At 43.3% G+C, this 19,267-nt stretch overlaps 1 protein-coding gene across 2 annotated transcripts in view; it reads left to right on the top strand.

Annotated features, from left to right (window-relative positions):
• The first annotated feature begins 16,918 nt into the window (after nt 1-16,918).
• Nucleotides 16,919-19,267, top strand: part of SLC32A1 (solute carrier family 32 member 1) — a 44,815-nt gene continuing 42,466 nt past the window's right edge. The window contains exon 1 of one of the 2 annotated variants that reach the window (XM_077459113.1): nt 16,919-17,056. The gene's annotated coding sequence lies outside the window, so the exon portion shown is untranslated. The remainder of the gene's footprint in view (nt 17,057-19,267) is intronic. The other variant, XM_077459114.1, reaches the window with a different exon arrangement.

Here is a 19,267-nt window from a genome sequence, read left to right as displayed (position 1 = left end):
TATTCAAATGAATGGGGTAAAATCGCACTGCACCTCGATCGCATGTGAATTGCACAGGAGTGCACAGAGCGTTTCTTTGTGATTCATGATGTGAACCGGACCTAATTCTATGGTTGCAGCATACATTTTCCTTTTATAACATCATCATTGTAATAGCAACACTACAAAACAATAGTTATTTTTGACAATCCAATATAAGCTTACTTAAAAAAAATCTTCGTTCATGTTATGAGCTCTGCCTGTCTGCTGGCCATCATTTTCCACAACTTCCTGGATTCTCTGCAAGCTTTATAGCTTCTCCTCTGCTGTTTATGTCTAAGGACCACATATCCCATGGTACCTTGCTCCCTGCAAGCAGTGATATTCCAGTACTGACTCTGCCTGTTGGAACTCCTCCTCTCAGCACCTCTGTAGATCGAAAGGCAGGCTCTGTGAAATGTGTGACACAGCAGTGGCTGTGCAGTAGGAAACCAGTGAAGCCGCAAGGCTGTGATTGCAGTGTGATGCATTGTTAGAACGCATTGCACTATTATTATTATACTAGCAGGACTTATATAGCGCCAACAGTTTGCAAATCACATTACATTCTAAAAGGAGACAGTGCAGTTTACAATACAATAAAATACATGTGGGGTAAAGAAGACTCTGCTTATAAGAGCTTACAAACTAATGCACTATTTCCTTTTTTAATTACACTCACCGGCCACTTTATTAGGTACACCTTGCTAGTACCGGGTTGGACCCCCTTTTGCCTTCAGAACTGCCTTAATTCTCCATGGCATAGATTCACCAAGGTGTTGGAAACATTCCTCAGAGATTTTGGTCCATATTGACATGATAGCATTACACAGCTGCTGCAGATTTGTCGCTTGCACATCCATGATCGAAATCTCTCGTTCTACCACATCCCAAAGGTGCTCTATTGGATGAGATCTGGTGACTGTGGAGGCCATTGGAGTTTAGTGACCTGATTGTCATGTGCAAGAAACCAATGGTGAGATGATTGGAGCTTTGTGACATGGAGCATTATCCTGGAAGGAGCCATCAGAAGATGGGTACACTGTAGTCATGAGCAAACAAGCAGGACAAAACTCTGGATAGCCGCACACTGGAAAAAAGACTTGAAATCCCATCTTTAATTGAAACAATGTGTGTCACATCAAAACAAGGTAAAAAAATCCACAGAAAAAGAAAAACAGGACCATAATCAGTGCTTACTCATAGACTATGGATTTTGAGATCTTGTTTTGATGTGACCCACGTTGTTTCAATTAAAGATGGGATTTCAAGTCTTTTTCCAGTGTGCGGCTATCCAGAGTTTTGTCGCGCTTGTTAGCTCATGGTGTGTGTAATGGCCAGCACCTGGGGCTCATCAATAGGAGACAGAGCTTCAGTCCTCGAGGATTACTTTGGAGCGGTGGTTCATCCTTCCTATCAATTACACTGTAGTCATAAAGGGATGGACATGGTCAGCAACAATACTCAGATAGGCAGTGGCATTTAAATGACGCTCAGCTGGCAAGGGGCCCAAAAGTGTGCCAAGAAAATACCCCCCACACCATGACACCACCCCACCAGCCTGAACTGTTGATACGAGGCAGGACGGATCCATGCTTTCATGTTGTTTACGCCAAATTCGCAGCTGAAATCGAGACTCAGGCTGGGTTCACACCATCGCCGCATGCGGCTCCCAGCAGGGGTCCGGTGCATCCCCGCTCTCTGTTTCAGGTCTGATTTCAGCCTAAATTTTTGGCTGAATTCGGGCTTCAAATGGACCAAAAGACGCAGAGGGCTTCTGTGCAAATTAGCACTGGAGCCACAGCGGACATACGTGAACTGGCTCCATAGAAAGCCAATCAAAATCTCCTGCTATTGCAAATTGGATGCAGGGAATCCACATCCAATTCGCAATTTGCATCCAATTCGTAATGGTGTGAACCCAGCCTCAGGCAACATTTCTCCAAACTTCTATTGTATAATTTTGGTGATCCTGTGCGAATTATAGCCTCAGTTTCCTGTTCTTAGCTGACAGGAGAGGCACGCGGTGTGGTCTTCTGCTGCTGTAGCCTATCTGCTTCAAGGTTCGATGTGTTGTGCATTCAGAGATGGCATTCTGCATACCTTGGTTGTAACGAGAGGTTATTTGAGTTACTTTTGCCTTTCTATTCTTCTCAAACCAGTCTGTCCATTCTCCTTTGACATCAACAAGACATTTTCCTCCACCCAACTGCTGCTCACTGGATATTTTATCTCTTTTTTTTCTCTGTAAACCTGAGAGAGATGGTTGTGCGTGAAAATCAGTGTAGCTCAGCAGTTTTTGAAATACTCTGACCAGCCTGCCTGGCACCAACAACCATGCCACGTTCATAGTTACATAGTCAAGTTAAAAAAAAGACACAAGTCCATCAAGTTCAACCAAAAAAAAAAGAAAAAATACAATCCCATTCAAAGTCACTTATATTTAATTTCTGATGCTTGATTTGAACTTCAGCAAGTCATATTCACCACGTCTAGATGCCTAAATGCATCGAGTTGCTGCCATGTGATTGGCTGATTAGCAGTTTGCGTTACCAATAAATTGAAAAGGCGTGCCTAATAAAGTGGCCGTTGAGTGTACTTAATTCAAGCATCACAAAATGTGACCCAGTGCTCTGTGTCATACATTGGCATGCATTGCGGTGAGTAAAAATGCTAAAAAATATTTTTTAATGCAGCACACTGCAAAGCACCGCAACAAGTATTGTGTGAACAGGGCACATAGGAAACATCTGTTTTCTATGTGCCCTATTCACATTCTAACGACATGTTGAGGTGCGTTGCATAATACATGTCTGCATTTTTTACTCAGCACCACGCATGACACCACCTGTGTCACCGAACTACAGGCTCAAAGAAAACGGAGCAAAGAATACAATAGTTTTGTATGTGTCCTTGCATTGATCTAGGCATCTCTACGGACATGGTGGGAATGACGCAAGGTGTGGTGCTTTTTAGAAAGGTTGTCGCTAGGGTTGTCAGGCTCAGTTCTTTGAGCTGTCAGTGGGTCTCCCCTGTTGACAGCTGAAGTGTTAGCCCCGGTACACACGATCGGAAATTCCGACCACAAAATCCGTCGGATTTTTTCCGACGGATTTTGTCCGAAACTGGTATTGCATACACACAGCTGAACAAAGTTGTCGGAAAATCCGTTAGTTTCGGAACGTAATGACGTTCGTTCGTTCCAACTGGACTACATTCAGGCTAGTAGCCAATAGCTTTGCTCTCGTACTTTGATCTGAGCATGCGTGGCACTTTGTCCGATCGGAATTCTCTATAAATGATCGGAAAAAATCAGATCGGATTTTGTTTTCGGAAAATTTGAGATCCTGCTCTCAAATTTTTTCCGGCGGAATTACCGACGGAAAAAGTCAGATGGAGCCCACACACGATCAGATTTTCCGATAATATAATCCGATCGGACCTTTTCCATTGGAATTTCCGACCGTGTGTACGGGGCATTAAAGTGGAGGGCCACCCTAAAAAAAAAAAAAATAGCATTAATATTTTTAAAGAAATAAAAAAAGAAAAAATTTTAAAAATAAAATGTAACTTACCAGAAACCCCTGTTGCTAGGCAGCCTTTCTAATCTGCCTCTTCCTACTCCGCGGTGATCTTCAGTCTTCTCCCCTCCTCGAGTTGTCTTCTGCGAAATGTGTGTGTCCCAGAACATAGAGCGCCCCATTCACAAAGCGCCACGTGACTTGCGCATGCGCAGTAGGAAACAGGCAGTTAAGCCGCAAGTGAGGATAGCGGCACCAGGACACGGTACGAGGGACATCGCGGGTGCACTGGACAGGTAAGTGTCCTTATTAAAAGTCAGCAGCTACAGTGTGTTTAGCTGCTGACTTTTTAAAAAAACTTTTTTTCGCTGGAACACCCCTTTAAAGCGGTTCTTCACCCTAAAGGGGAAGTTCCGCTAGTATTATCCCTCCCCCCCCTCCGGTGCCACAATCGGCACCTTTCGGGGGGGAGGGGGGTGCAGTTACCTGGATAATCCAGGTAACTGCACCCACTTCCGGCCAGACCGCCGCATGGCTCCGCCCACCGCCGCATGGCTCCGCCCCCCGTTGTGTTCTGGGAAACACACAGTTCCCAGAGACACAGCGGGGAACCAGCGCAGCGCGACTCGCGCATGCGCAGTAGGGAACCGGGCAGTGAAGCCCTCTTGCTTCACTTCCCGATTCCCTGACAGAGGATGGCGGCGGTGGCTGCAGCGAGACGAGCGATCGCTCGTCATCTGCCACCGACATCGCTGGAACTTGGGACAGGTAAGTGTGATATTATTAAAAGTCAGCAGCTGCAATATTAGTAGCTGCTGGCTTTTAATATTTTTTTTTTTGTGCAGCTCCTCTTTAAAGAAGTCCGGTAATTGGAGCTGTCAAAAAAAAGAAAAGCAGCCAGCAATTACTTAGCCCTGAAATGCTAAAATAAAAAGAAACATTGTTTCATTTTGTATCTGTTTCTTCATCAGCAGATCAAAGACATAAACAAATGTTCCTCCGTTTAACCCCTTATAACCCCTTAATTTACTCTAATCAGCCTTAATTAACTCCCTATTCTCCTCCATTGAATTATTTTCCCGTTTTTTTTGCTCACGTCCATTTTATTAATGATAAACAATTAAAACTTTTTTTTGTTTGCTTTGTTAGTGAATATTTTTGCACATATATATTAACATTTCACATTGAAGAAGCGCAAAAAAAAAAATATCTATTTATTTAATTTGCAAATAACTTTTAAATGCTTTGTACCATTGCTGACAGCTGAAGTGAAAGCAAAACAGTTGCGGTAGGTATCGTTAATTGGTATCGGCGAGTACTAAAAAAAAAAAGTATCGGTACTCGTTGTTAAAAAAAAATAATGGTATCGGTGCATCCCTAGTTGTCGCCATTTGGGTGCATCTAGGACAGTGATGGCAAACCTTTGGCACCCCAGATGTTTTGGAACTACATTTCCCATGATGCTCAACTACACTACAGAGTGCATGAGAATCATGGGAAATGTAATTCCAAAACATCTGGGGTGCCAAGGTTCGCCATCACTGATCTAGGGCATTATGGTGTCTAAAACCAGCCCTGATCAGATTTTGGCTGTACATGCCAGGACCACGGATAGCCCTTACCAATGGCTTTTTATTGCAGCTGACCAGTTCAGCACCTTGGAGAGATCCTAGCCACACATCAGTAGCAGCAATTGACTCCAAGCTTTTTACAGCCAAGCCACTCTGCCCCCTTCCCAGCTATTAACCCCGTCACTCACAGTCTGGTCTCATTCCAGCAATTCAGCTAATTGCCTTTTAATAGTGTATTGTGCAACTCTTTATTACCCTGTCATATCTCTCCCATGAGAGAAAGAGGGAGGGTGACAAAGGGAAGGGGGGGGGGGGGGGGGGTGGATCATGCCATAATGTAATCATACTGGTAGCGTGGAATGCTAAAGGACAGTACAAATACAAAAAGGCTACATTCACCCCTCTGTATTTTTCCAGAAGTGTAGTTGCAGTTGAGGTGCAATTGAAATAAGTTTTATGTGCTTTGATCATGCATCACCATTTATCTTTAACCACTCCCCTTTTTTGCCCAGGACACTTTTCAGTTTTAACTGCTGCCATTGTTTGGCTGACAATTACTCATGTCATGCAAAACTATACCTACTATACCTACAATATTTCTTGTTGTATTTAGTAACCACAGTATTTTTATTTTATTTATTTTTTTCATTTTTTTTTTTGCTATAGAAAGGAAAAAAAAGACCAATTATTTTGAAGCAAAAGCTATTTATCTTACTTTTCTGTATAAATCATATAAAAAAGAAAATGGCAGGATGTAAAAGTACCCCCATCGAAATAAACCATTTTTGGAAAGTGGACACCCCAAGGTGATTTTTTTTTTTGGAAATAAACCTGCTGATATTGAGCTGCTTAAAGGTGCATTTTACACTTTAAAGTGGAGGTCCACCCACATTTTTCACTCCTCACCATGCATCACTAATGTGCATCCTTAGCCACTTCAATACCGGGAATTTTCACCCCCTTCCCGCCCAAGCCAATTTTCAGTTTTCAACGCTGTTGCAATTTGAATGACAATTGCGTGGTCACGCAACACTGTACACAAATGAAATGTTTATAATTTTTTCCCCACAAATAGAGTTTTCTTTTGGTGGTATTTGATCATCTCTGCGGTTTTTTTATTTTTTGCGCTATAAACAAAAGAAGAGCGACAAGTTTGAAAAAAAAAAACCACAATATTTTTTACTTTTTACTATAATAAATATCCCAATTGAAAAAAAAAAAAAATGTTTTCCTCAGTTTAGGCCGATATGTATTATTCTACATATTTCTGGTTAAAAAAAACACAATAAGTATATATTGATTGGCTTGCACAAAAGTTATAGCGTCTACAAAATAGGGGATAGTTTTATGGCATTTTTATTATTATTACTTTTTTTTTTACTAGTAATGGCGGTGATCTGCAATTTTTATCGTGACTGTGACATTGCAGCAGACGCTTTTGACACCATTTTGGGACCATTCACATTTATACAGCAATCAGTGCTATAAAAATGCACTGATTACTGTGTAAATGTCACTGGCAAGGAAGGGATTAAAGCTGCAGATTTTCTATGGTTAGATGGAAAGAGTGCAACATATTTCTTATTGTTCTCTAAACTGTGTGTATGGAGGAATCTCCCACTTTTTCCATCTAACCATAGAAAATCTGCAGATAATCTATAGATGTATGGCCAGCTTAACACTAGGGGGCAATCAAGGGATTAAATGTGTTCCCTAGGAAGTGATTCTAACTGTAGAGCGAGGGGACTCACAGGGGGAGGAGACTAATTGGTGTTCCTCTGTACTGGGAACACGCCATCAGTCTCCTCTCACCTGACATGGCATGGATTTGTGTGTTTATACACACAGATCCACGGTCCTGCTCTGCTATCGTGCCATCGTGGCCGCCAAGCATGCGCATCGGCTCCCGAGTGACGTGGTGGGCGTGTGCCCCCCAGGCAGCCGGGAAGCCCAGGACATCATATGATGCCCGCCCAGGATGGAAAATCCCTCCTGCGGATGTCATATGATAGTGGGTGGGATGTAAAGTGGTTAAAATTAATTGGCAATTATTTATTTATTTATTTCTGTTCACTTACCTGATCTAATTTCACATCCTCCTCTAGGGGGCCGCTGTGCAGAACATCATTTCCAGTTTAGCATACGCTCCTGGGAGATCTTGGTCAGCTTGGCATGGCGTTTATGGAAATTCTTGGTCAGCTTGGCATGGCACGGCTCCAGGAACATTTGACATTGGCATCTATGGAAAATCTGGCTGTGCCATGCCCAGCTGACCAAGATTGCACCGGACTGCACATACAGGAGATCGGCAGGGCATGCTGGGTAGCCAGCATGCATAGAATCCAGGAAGAAGGATACTGTGGCTTCAGATGCCCACACTGGAGATGGCCGCACTGTGAAGGAACTTCACAAAGCAAGAAAACGATGCTGCACAACTAGAATACTGGGCATAGTTTACAACATAATTTTGTTACATTGCATGAGGCATGAGTATTCTGAGGGTATTTTTATCTTAAAAGTCATATTTCGGCTGCTTTAAGTTTAAGGTGTGCTTAGCCTTTAAAAGTTCCCAACTAAAGCCAAGTGGCAGTTCCCTGTAGGATGAAATTGCATTGTGTGCAATGACTATGTGTCATGGATAACCCTAAAACACTTTAAACCTCTTTCCAAAACAGTTCTGCAATCGTTGGTGGTCAGTGGCACTTTATAGTGGAACTACACTGCATCCGAGCACCGCAAACAAAAAACACTATTTAATTCATTTTTCTGGTTCAATGTTTTTATTGATATGCAAAAGAAAACCAGGTGTTAAATTCCCACGCAGGGGATATAAAACAGAATCATAATGCAGAGTTTCACGAAGGAACATAAATGAAAATGTGTTAGAGGATTTAATCTATAAACCAGCAGTGACCCCCAGGCCTAGGCCAGGGGCCAACATGAGATGCCTGAGCCTGCAGACTCAGGGGCTGGAGTGGACAGGGGAGTGCATCTGTCCGTAAAAACAATGTGATCAAAACCAAACTAAGCACAGGATAAAGAAATGGGAAAAAAAGAAAAAGAAAAAAACACAACGGGGGGACAACAAAATTACTAATAAAAGGAATAAAAGAAAGGGGTAGGAAGAGAGACGAAGTGGAGGTAGAGAAAGGAATTTCCCCCAGGCTGGGGATGGGGTCAAGGCCGTGTTAGTTTAAGAGCCTAGGCTGTTTGGGTGAAGAGTTGGACCACCACGGGGCCCATACCCAGAGAAATCTGGCATGGAATTCATGGAGGATACTGGTCATTTTTTCATGGATCGTTAGAGTCGTCAAGGTGCTCTTGACCTTGGATATTGTGGTCGATAAGGTGTCCATCTAATAGTTTTTTGAAATGATCGATGCTCCCCGCTGAAACCACTGCTTGTGGAAGAGCATTCCACATCCTTACTGCTCAGAACCCGCTACACAGTTTAAGGTAAAACCACTTCTCTTCTAATTTTATTGAATGGCCGCATGTCTTTTTAAATGACCTTTCATGGAAAAAGTTTTTTCGCTATGCTAGAGTCACCAGTACGGTATTTGTACATTGAAATCATGTCCCCTCTAAGCGTCTCCTCTCCAGAAAGAATAAGTTCAATGCTTCTAGCCTTTCCCCATAGCTGAGATCTTCCAGTTCCTTAATTAGCTTTGTTGCCCTTCTCTGGACTCTCTCCAGTTCCAACACATCCCTCCTGAGGACTGTAGCCCAGAACTGGACAGCATACTCCAGGTAAGACTGGACCAGAGTCTTGTAGAGCTGGAGAATTATAGCGTTATCTCTGGAGTTAATTCCCTTTTTAATGCATGCCAACATTCTGTTTGGTTTACTTGCAGCAGCTTGACATTGCATGTCGTCTACTAGGACCACAGGTCCTTTTCCATCCTAGATTCCCCCAGAGGTTCTCCCCTTAGCGAATAGATGGCATTCATATTTCTGGCACTCAAATGCATTATTTTAAATTTTTCAACATTAAACCTCATTTGCCATGTAGTTGCCCACCCTATTCATTTGTTTACATCTTCTTGCAAGGTTTCCACATCATGCGTAGAAGTTATTGCCCTGCTTATCTTTATCGTCCGCAAATACAGAGATTGAGCTGTTTATCCCATCCTCCAAATCGTTTATGAATAAAAAAATAAAAAAAAAGGATTGGTCCCAGCACAGAACCCTGGGGGACCCTGCTTTCCACATCAGACCATTCCGAGTACTCCCCATCTTCTTGTGTATGTTCCCCCTGCCATAGTTTTCATTAAAAGTGTGGCCAAAGATTTTTTGGTAATTTCTTATTTGCGATCTGTGTCCCATTGGAGAGAAGTTCCTTTACTTCCCGTCTTTAGAAACAACAGGAGAAGATCTTCCAGAAGAAAACCTCTCTTTTTATCAATTATCACCAGTACACATGGGAAGATTCCTATTTCTATTCCGTTTCTAGTAAAAACTCAAAATTTTGATTAGGGATGCACCAATACCATTTTTTTTTTTTTTTACGAGTACCGATACTTTTTTTTCAGTACTCGCTGATACCAATTACCGATACGTGCCGCAACTGTTTTATTTTCACTTCAGCTGTCAGCAATGGTACAAAGCATTGAAAAGTTATTTACAATTGAAATAAATAGATTTTTTTCAAAATGTATCCCTTTTTCAATGTGAAATGTGTAAATATATGTTAATATATATATATATGTATAAAAATATTCACTAGCAAAGCAAACAAAAAAAGGTTTAATTGTTTATTGTTTATTAAACAGATGTGAAAAAAATAAAAAAGCAGGAAAATAATTAAATGGAGGAGAATAGGGAGTTAATTAAGGCTGATGAGAGAAAATTAGGGGTTTATAAGGGGTTAAACAGAGAAACGTTTGTTCATCCCTTTGATCTGCAGATGAAGAAACAGAAAGATCCAAAAAGGAACAATGTTTCTTTTTATTTTAGTGTTTCAGAGGCTGAGTAATGTTATTTATAAACATTGCCGGTGTCCTGTCAAATACTGTCCCCCGTCGTATAGTGTCCGCTGTGCCAAAGCGTGGGGAGCGAAGCAAGCCTGCGAGGGGCTCTCTAACTATGTGCAGCCCTATGTCCACTTGGATGGTGGGGCTTGCACCTGGACTCACGGCACAGGCGCCGTTCATCTTGGGAGATTTTCCAAATCTCCTTGTGCTCCGTACTGCGCAAGCGCTGTGCCTGCGTAGTACGGGGTGGACAGTATTCGATAGGCAGACATTTTTGGACAGAACATCGGCTGTTTTTTTTTGTTGGAGAGCTCCAATTACCGGACTTTAATGCCCTGTACACACAGTCTGAATTTCTGATGGAAAATGTGCGATCGGATCGTGTTGTCGGAAAATCCAATAGTGTGTGGGCTCCATCTGACTTTTTCCATCGGAATTTCCCACACACAAAGTTTGAGAGCAGCATCTAAAAATTTTCCGACAACAGAATCCGATCGTTTAAATTCCAATCGTGTGTAGACAATTCCGAAGGACAAAGTGCCTCGCATGCTCGGAATAAACTACGAGACCACAGCTATTGGCTACTGGCCCGTTTATAGTCCCGACGTACGCGTTTGACGTCACCTCATTAAGAACGATCGGATTTTCCGACAACTATGTCCGACCATGTGAATGCTAGACAAGTTTGGCACAAAATGCGTCGGAAAAAATCTGATGGATTTTGTTGTCGGAATATCCGACCGTGTGTACAGGGCATAACACTTCAGCTGTCAAAAGGGGAGAGCCACTGACAGCTCAAAGAACCGAGCCTGAAAGTATAGTTTTCAGGTATCGGTGTGAGTACCGATACTTGTGCAAATACTCGATATCGGTACTAGTATCTGTGCAACCCTACTTTTGATGAGAAGGGTTAAAACCTCTGATAGGCCATTTTTTGCTGTCTCCCATTTCCAAAGAATTCCCCTGACTTCCTGTTCCAGTGACACAACAGGAAGTGCATGGAAAACTCTCCAAAGTCAGGAGTAGTCCCATGTTGGACAGTTGTCACCAAAACGAGTGCCCTATTGAAAGGTTTCCCTTCACCTCTTGTCTTGTTTTGGTGACAACTATAAAATTTCACATTTTCCATCACTTTTTGTGAATGACAAAATGACAGTTTCAAGTTTTTTAATTAATTTTTAGTTTTGAATAGAATTGGAATTCTATTCAAAACCAAAAATTAATTAAAAAAACATAAAAAATAGTGGGCTATACTTTAAGGTGTCTATTTATAAAACAGTTAGGACCGTCTTACACCGGAAAACACTGTCAATCGCTGTCATTTACAAAACACGAACTTGGAAGATTCACCTGAAGTGAATGTTTGTTGGATGTCGGATTCACTGCTTTATAAATATGTCCCATATTTTTATTTATTTTTTATCTAGCATGAATAACAGGCTTCACTTCACTAACTCAGAACATGCTCACCGACATAGAACTAGGATGCAAATCCAGGTTTACTCATATCCCCGGCAGCTGATTGATCTCATGTTACAAGCTGGACAATGAGACTAATATGTCACGTGAGATGCTTTATACAAAGGATCCCCACCCTGCTCTGTTACAGATGAATGCACATACACCACGTTTTATGTATAATATCTGTGGCTATACTACACCAGTACATGGATAGGATAAGAGGGCGTTACAGAATCAGTCCACGAAAAACTGATATTTCAGTTTTTTGTATATGCTGCAGAAATAAGCCATATGACAGCTTCTTATATTGCTTATTAGAGAGGTATATGTGTGCATACCTCCCAACTGTCCCTGATTTCGAGGGACTGTCCCTGATTTGGAGCAATGTCCCTCTGTCCCTCTGTCCCTCTTTCCTCCTCATTTGTCCCTCATTTTGGTCTGATCTGTATAGTTGTATATAAAATGCACTTTTTATCTATCAAAAAGTGTTTCCCAGTGCTAAACCTTCCATTCAAATTCTAATTAGCTGCATTTGTAAATTTTAAAAGCCAATATACAGAATAGTAGTGGTTAAAAAAAAAGTACTTTTTAGGATTTAATTAACCTTTTTTTGGGGGGGTTATTTCTCCTTTAAGGGGGTGTGGCAGGGGGCGTGTCCTATGCCTACATACGTTTGTTAGTAGGTGTCCCTCATTCCCATCTCAAAATGTTTGGAGGTGTGTTTAAAGCAGTTGTATATTTTTTTTTTTTTTACTTTTACCTACAGGTAAGCCTAGAATAAGGCTTGCCTATAGGTAAAAAAAATATCTGTAAGGTTTAGGAGATATTTCCCTCGCAATGAGCCGCTGACTGCAGCGGCGCATGCGCACAGGGAATTTTCAGCTGAAAACCTGGCAGACGCCGGACCCCGCCAGAGAGAAATCTCCCGCGTGCATGCACGGGAGTCACGATATCGTGGCTCCGGCCACTCACAGCGTCGGAGCCGCGATACCCGGAAGACACGCCAAGGGAACATGTCAGCTCCCTTAGTATGGATCGGGTGAGATGTCGGGGGCCTCGTTCTAAGGTAAGTATTTCATAATGAGCTAGTATGCGGTGCATACTAGCTCATTATGCCTTTTCCCTTGCAGGTCTAAAAATTAAATGGCAGCGGGTTTACTCCCGCTTTAAAGCAGAACTATTCTCCCCTTCCTGGCTATTGCTAACAGGTCTTTGATGCTAAAACATTTTAGCTTCAATACCGGGCACTTTCACCCCCTTCCAGATCAGGGCAATTTTCACCATTCATCGCTGTTGCACTTTGAATGACAATTGCGTGATCATGCGACGCTGTACCCAAATTAAATTTTTATCATTTTTTTTAGACATGCAGGGCTTTCTTTTGGTGATATTTAATCACCGCTGTATTGTTTTTTGTTTTCTCTAACCACCTGACCAGTGCACACCGATATATGTTGGCACAATGGCAGCGGCGGGCAAATGGGCATACCTGTACGTCACCCTTTAATTGGCAGGGTTAGCGGACCCAGGGCAATTTTCAGCATTCGTTGCTGTTGTACTTTGAATGACAATTGCGTGACCATGCAACGCTGTACCCAAATTACATTTTTATCATTTTTTTAGACACGCAGGGCTTTCTTTTGGTGATATTTAATCACCGCTGTCTTTTTTTTTTTTTGGTTTTCTCTAACCACCTGCCGACCGCTGGACGTATTTCAAAAACTGCTAATCTACTGGGATTTTCATGCACAACCATCTCTAGGGTTTACAGAGAATGGTCCGAAAAAGGGGGAAATATCCAGTGAGTGGAAGTTGTGTGGAAGAAAATGCCTTGTTGATGTCAGAGGAGAATGGGCAGACTCAAATAACCACTCCTTAAAACCAAGGTATACAGAATACCATCTCTGAATGCACAACACATCAAATCTTGAAGCAGATGGGCTTCAGCAGCAGAAGACCACACCGGCTGCCACTCCTGTCTGCTAAGAATGGGAAACTGAGGCTACAATTCACACAGGCTCACCAAAAATGGACAATAGTAGATTGCAAAAAAACTTTGCCTGGTCTGATGAATCTTGATTTCAGCTGCGACATTCAGATATATGGGTCAAAATTTGGTGTAAACAACATGAAAGCATGAATCCATCCTGCCTTGTTTCAATGATTCTGGCTGGTGGGGGTGTAATGGTGTGGGGGGATATTTTCTTGGCACACTTTGGGCCCCATACCAATTGAGCATCATTTAAATGCCACGGCCTACCTGAGTATTGTTGCTGACCATGTCCAACCCTTTATGACTACAGTGTCCCCATCTTCTGATGGCTCCTTCCAGCAGGATAATGCTCCATGTCACAAAGCTCCAATCATCTCATCACTGGTTTCTAGAACATGACAATGAGGTCCTGTACTCCAATGGCCTCCACAGTCACCAGATCTCATCCAATAGAGCAATTTTGTGATGTGGTGGAACGGGAGATTGGTATAATGGATGTGAATATGCAGTAACTGTGTGATGCTATCATATCAATATGGACCAAAATCTCTGAGGAATGTTTCCAACACCTTGTTGAATCTATGCCACGAAGAATGAAGATAGCTCTGAAGGCAAAAGGGGGTCTAACCCCGTACTAGCAAGGTGTACCTAATAAAGTGGCCGATGAGTGAAAGTATGTATATGCCACGCCTGTGGGACTGCTGTGGAAGTGGGGAATCACTGTAGTAGTCGCAGCTCCTACAATGATTACCTCTGTCTTCCAACACCTGTGCTGGCGCCAGGAACCATTCGCAGAACGCCTTACATTTTTCCAATTAATGCAAAGTGTTCTCCTCTGATTGGTGAAGTTTGAGACCCTGATATTACCGCCCTACCTCTCCACCTCGTCCAATCAGATTACACCTTGCATTTATTAAAGCGGGAGTCCGCCGTTTTTTTTTTTTAAAAGCCAGCAGCTACAAATACTGCAGCTGCTGACTTTTAAAATAATGACACTTACCCGCCCAGCGCGCCCGCGATGTCGGCACCCGAAGCCGATCTCTCAATCGTCTCTCGGGTGCTGCCGCCGCCATCTTGGGTATGGGAATCAGGAAGTGGAGCCTTTCGGCTTCATTTCCCGGTTCCCTACTGCGCACGCGCGAGTCGCGCTGCGCAATAAGTATGGTCCCCGCTGTCTCTGGGATCCGTGTGTTTCCCAGCAGGCAGCGGGGGAGCTTCGGAAAGGGGCGTACCTTCTGCAGAATCTATGCCGGAAGTGGGTGCAGATACCTGTACTGTACAGGTACTTGCACCCCCCCCCTGAAAGGTAGCAATTGTGGCGCCGGAGGGGGGGAGGGTTCCAATGAGCGGAAGGTCCACTTTAGGGTGGACCTCCACTTTAAGAAAAATGCAAGGTATTGAATGAATGGTGACTGCACTGAGGGAGCGACCTCATAGTTAAGACATAGTGACATAGATACATAGTTAGTAAGGTTGAATAAAGACACCAGTCCATCCAGTTCAACCTGAGTGAGTGTCTACAATTGTCCCTATCCCTTTACATTGCACACTCACATTGGACCCCACCCTCAAGGAGCCCACAATCCAAGATCCCCATTCGTATACTAGGGCCAATTTTTAGACAGACGGCAATTAACCTACCTGCATGTCTTTGGAGTGTGGGAGGAAACCGGAGTACCCGGAGTACTCATGTTGTTACTATGCAGCAGGGCAGCTGCTGAGCACAGGAACCAAAAAACAGTGGGGATCACTGTAGTAGCAGAGCAACTACTATACCAGGGGTGATGCTAGGTGGCAAAAAGACCAGGGGCTTTAGCCCAAAGTCCAAGGCCGTCACGGGGGGGGGGGGGGGATTGGTGCTAGTGGCGCTGGGCTTTTTAGCTGGGTGGTGGGATTGTGTGGCGGGGGCAAGCTCACTTGCTGGTTGCTGCCTGGCTTACCAATGCTGACCACTAAACTCATCTGCCTGATGCACTGACCATTACACTGACCTACCTACCTGACATACACTGACCTACCTTCCTGACATGCACACATTGACGGTAGTGAGTGACATGCATATACTGATGGTACTGACATGCCTACACTGACCTAAATACCTGACATACATACACTGACCTACCTATCTGACATACACTGACCTACCTATGTGACATACACTGACATGCACACACTGACCTACCTACCTGACATACACTGACCTACCTACATGACATACATACATTGACCTACCTGACATACATACACTGACCTACCTACCTGACATACACTCACCTACCTACCTGACATACATAGGCTGACCTACCTGACCAGGAGACAGACTTCATGTGTCCTGCAGCAGCTCAGCCGTGGTGTGCGGTGCGCCCGATCCCTCATCACCACAGCTAGTCGGAGAGGAGTGACGCCCACCCAAGACCCGAGCAGGGATCTCACAGTGATGTGGTGTGGCGGCCACATTGTAATTCCTGCCTTCTGGAGCCTGCAGCACCTATGATGGAGGTCACATGTTCCGCGTTCCCGGCATTGGACCAGTAGGACGTCCATCATAGGTGCTGCAGGCTCCAGAAGGCAGGACCTGCTATGTCACTCGGTGGCGCCGGCGGAGCTCGGGGCTAACAATGGAAGGGTGCATGCCTGAGCCCCGGGGCTTTTCGGGGGGACCCATTCGGGGCTCCAGCCCCCCCCCCCCTCCCGACGCCACTAGAGGCAATTCAGTTTGCATTGTGCGCTATACAAGTATTTCATTCATTCATTCATACAATAATTCTCCATGACTGTAGGGATCCCACTGGTATGGCATATGCATTCTTACATTGTCCAAGCTGCCCCTGTGTAACTATGCAATAAAATTCATTCCTGGAGTTTAGCTTTAAGTCTCCTTATAAGTATTATGAGCTCTAGTGAAGTAATTGATATATGAAAAAGGAATATAAAATTCATTGGACATAATTCACTCAGGCTCACTCTGTAGTAGCACTGAGCAACCAATCAGGTTTGAGTTTGGCTTGATTTTTGATTTCCTTGTATGGGGGATCATCACCCTCTGCAGACTGGTGGTTATTAAATATCTTTATCTAGATATCCATCTGCAATAATTCTGCAGCATTCTACTGCAGCAATCATTTCATTGTATATTATGTGTCTATGTCTCCAAGCAGAAGATAAATTGCTGATTATGACAACAATAAATGATAGTGTATAGTAGTGTGCAGAGAGAGCTAGAAGCCAATATTGTGAGGCTCGGAGATAAGAGTGTGTGATATCAGAGATGATAGTTGGGAAGTCCGGCGTTATCCCCCATATACAATGCTGGGGAGATGGAGGGAGGTGGGGAGAGGCGGCGCTGCCTACAAGCCGGAGCTGCACCTGCTCCATATAAGTAGCGGCGGAGCCCAGTACAGAGCCTGTGAGAACGGTGCGATGGAAGCTGTCCGGCAGGAGGAGCTGTGCTCTGTGCAGCCTGACACTGCCCTGGTGCAAATAACCGCATGTACAGATCATGGAGCACAGAGGTACTAGGTAAAGGCATCGCTCATCTCTCCTTCCCTCTGCTCATCCGACAATTCCTTCATTACTCGCCATTTATCCTTCTTCATGCATTTTCCTGATCTTCTCACTCTTTTCCAAAGCTTCATAATGTGGCTTTTAGTTGTGTTTCTTCTACTTGTGTGTCCGGTAGCCTTACATTTATTATATAGCTGAGTACTGTACCTTGGGGTCATGTTCTCTTTTTACCCTATTTCTTTTCTACCTATATTACATTTGTCTCTATTCCTTCTTTCCTTCTTTCTTTCTTCTATTGACTCCTCTTTTCTTCTTTGCTTTCCTCTCATTTCCTTCCCTCTGTTTTCCCTCTCATCTATTTCTTTGCAATGCTTTACTTTCTTTATACTCCTCTACTTCCTCTGAAAGTACTCTCCAGTACTTTCTTCCCTCTTCCTATTCTCTTCTCCCTTCCACTTTCCTCTACTCTCCTTTCTTCTATTCCCCATCCTTTAATCTCTTTGCATTTTCTCTCCTTATTCACTCTCTCTCTTAATTCTTTGCTTTTCCCCGCTGTCCCTTTTCTCCTCCTTTCCTCTCTAGTACATTAGTTACATTTCATGTCTTCTACTTCTCTTTTCCTTTCCTCTCTTGTCCTCTCCTAGTCTTATCCTCCCCTCTCCTCTTCTGTGCTTTCATCTCCCATTCTATTCTATCCTATCGTGTCCTCTTATATATTTTCTCGTCTTCTCTCCTATCATTTCTTCTCTACTCTTGTCCTCTCTTCTCCTATCATTTCCTCTCTACTCTTGTCCTCTCCTCTCCTGTCATTTCCTCTCTACTCTTGTCCTCTCCCTCTCCTTTCCTGCCATTTCTTCTCTAATCTTGTCCTCTATTCTTTCATTTATTCTCTACTCTTGTCCTCTCTTCTCCTATAATTTCCTCTCTACTCTTGTCCTCTCTTCTCCTGTCATTTCTTCTGTACTCTTGTCCTCTCATCTATCATTTCCTCTCTACTTGTGTCCTCTCCTCTCCCTCTCCTCTTCACTCCTGCCATTCTTCTCTACTCTTGTCCTCTCTTCTATCATTTCCTATCTAATCTTGTCCTCTCCTCTCCCTCTCCTCTCCTGTCATTTCTTCTCTACTCTTGTCCTCTCTTCTCCTATCATTTCTTCTCTACTATTGTCCTCTCTTCTCCTATAATTTCCTCTCTACTCTTGTCCTCTCCTCTCCCTCTCCTCTCCTGTCATTTCTTCTCTACTCTTGTCCTCTCTTCTCCTATCATTTCTTCTCTACTCTTGTCCTCTCATGTCATTTCCTCTCTGCTCTTGTCCTCTCTTCTATCATTTCCTTTCTACTCTTATCTTCTCTCCTATCATTTCTTCTCTGCTCTTATCCTCTCTTCTATCATGTCTTCTCTGCTCTTGTCCTCTTTTCTTCTATTATTTCTTCTCTATTCTTGTAATCTCCTTTCCTATATTTCCTTCTCTCTTCTTCTATCATTTTCTCTCTTCTCTTGTCCTCTCCTCCTCTATTCTGCATTCCAATTCATTCTCCTCCTCTCTTGTCCTCTCCTATCATATTCTCTCATCTCTTCTCTTGTACTCTCCTCTCCTGTCCTCTCTTCTCTTGCCCTCTCCTTTCCTCTCCCATTATATCATCCCCTCTCCCTTTACTCTTGCTCTTGCCCTCTTCTTTCTCAGTCATTCTGTGTTCAGTGTTTAGTACACATCTGAGATACCCCCCCCCCCCCCCCATGTGTCCATGTCATGTCTCCAATTTCTGTGACTGGCACTGTCTTTGCCCACATCCATCTCTCATTGATTGCTGCAGTTAAATAGCCTTATCAGAGATCTGGTCACTCTTCTTTTCCTACATTTATTGTTCAAAGAGCACTTGTGATCTAATAAAGCAATGCCATAGAACGCCATCCCTGTTCTGTACTATAAAAGAATTGGCAGTTACCCCACATATACATTACTACCACACAATGGTGAGAGACTGCAGCCTGAGCTAAAAAGCCTGTGTGATGTAAGCTGACTCTTCTATACAGGGGACTGAAACCTCTGTTTACTGCACCCCTATACATTGCTGGAAATATGTCTATACATTTGTGTGTATGCATGGATCAGGTATTTTGCATATATTTAATTAACACAAGTCTTTAAAGATTTTTGCTGAACCTTTCGCTAATTTCTGGCATTATAAATGCAAAAAATAAAAACCAAAAGATTTTTTTTTTTAAAT

Source organism: Lithobates pipiens, unplaced genomic scaffold (genome assembly GCF_037356315.1).
Source record: "Lithobates pipiens isolate NorthernLeopardFrog02 unplaced genomic scaffold, aLitPip1_a1.2 Scaffold_28, whole genome shotgun sequence".
Lineage (NCBI taxonomy): Eukaryota > Metazoa > Chordata > Amphibia > Anura > Ranidae > Lithobates > Lithobates pipiens.
Note: the sequence above shows the minus strand (reverse complement) of the source record. Positions and strands in the feature narration are given on the sequence as shown.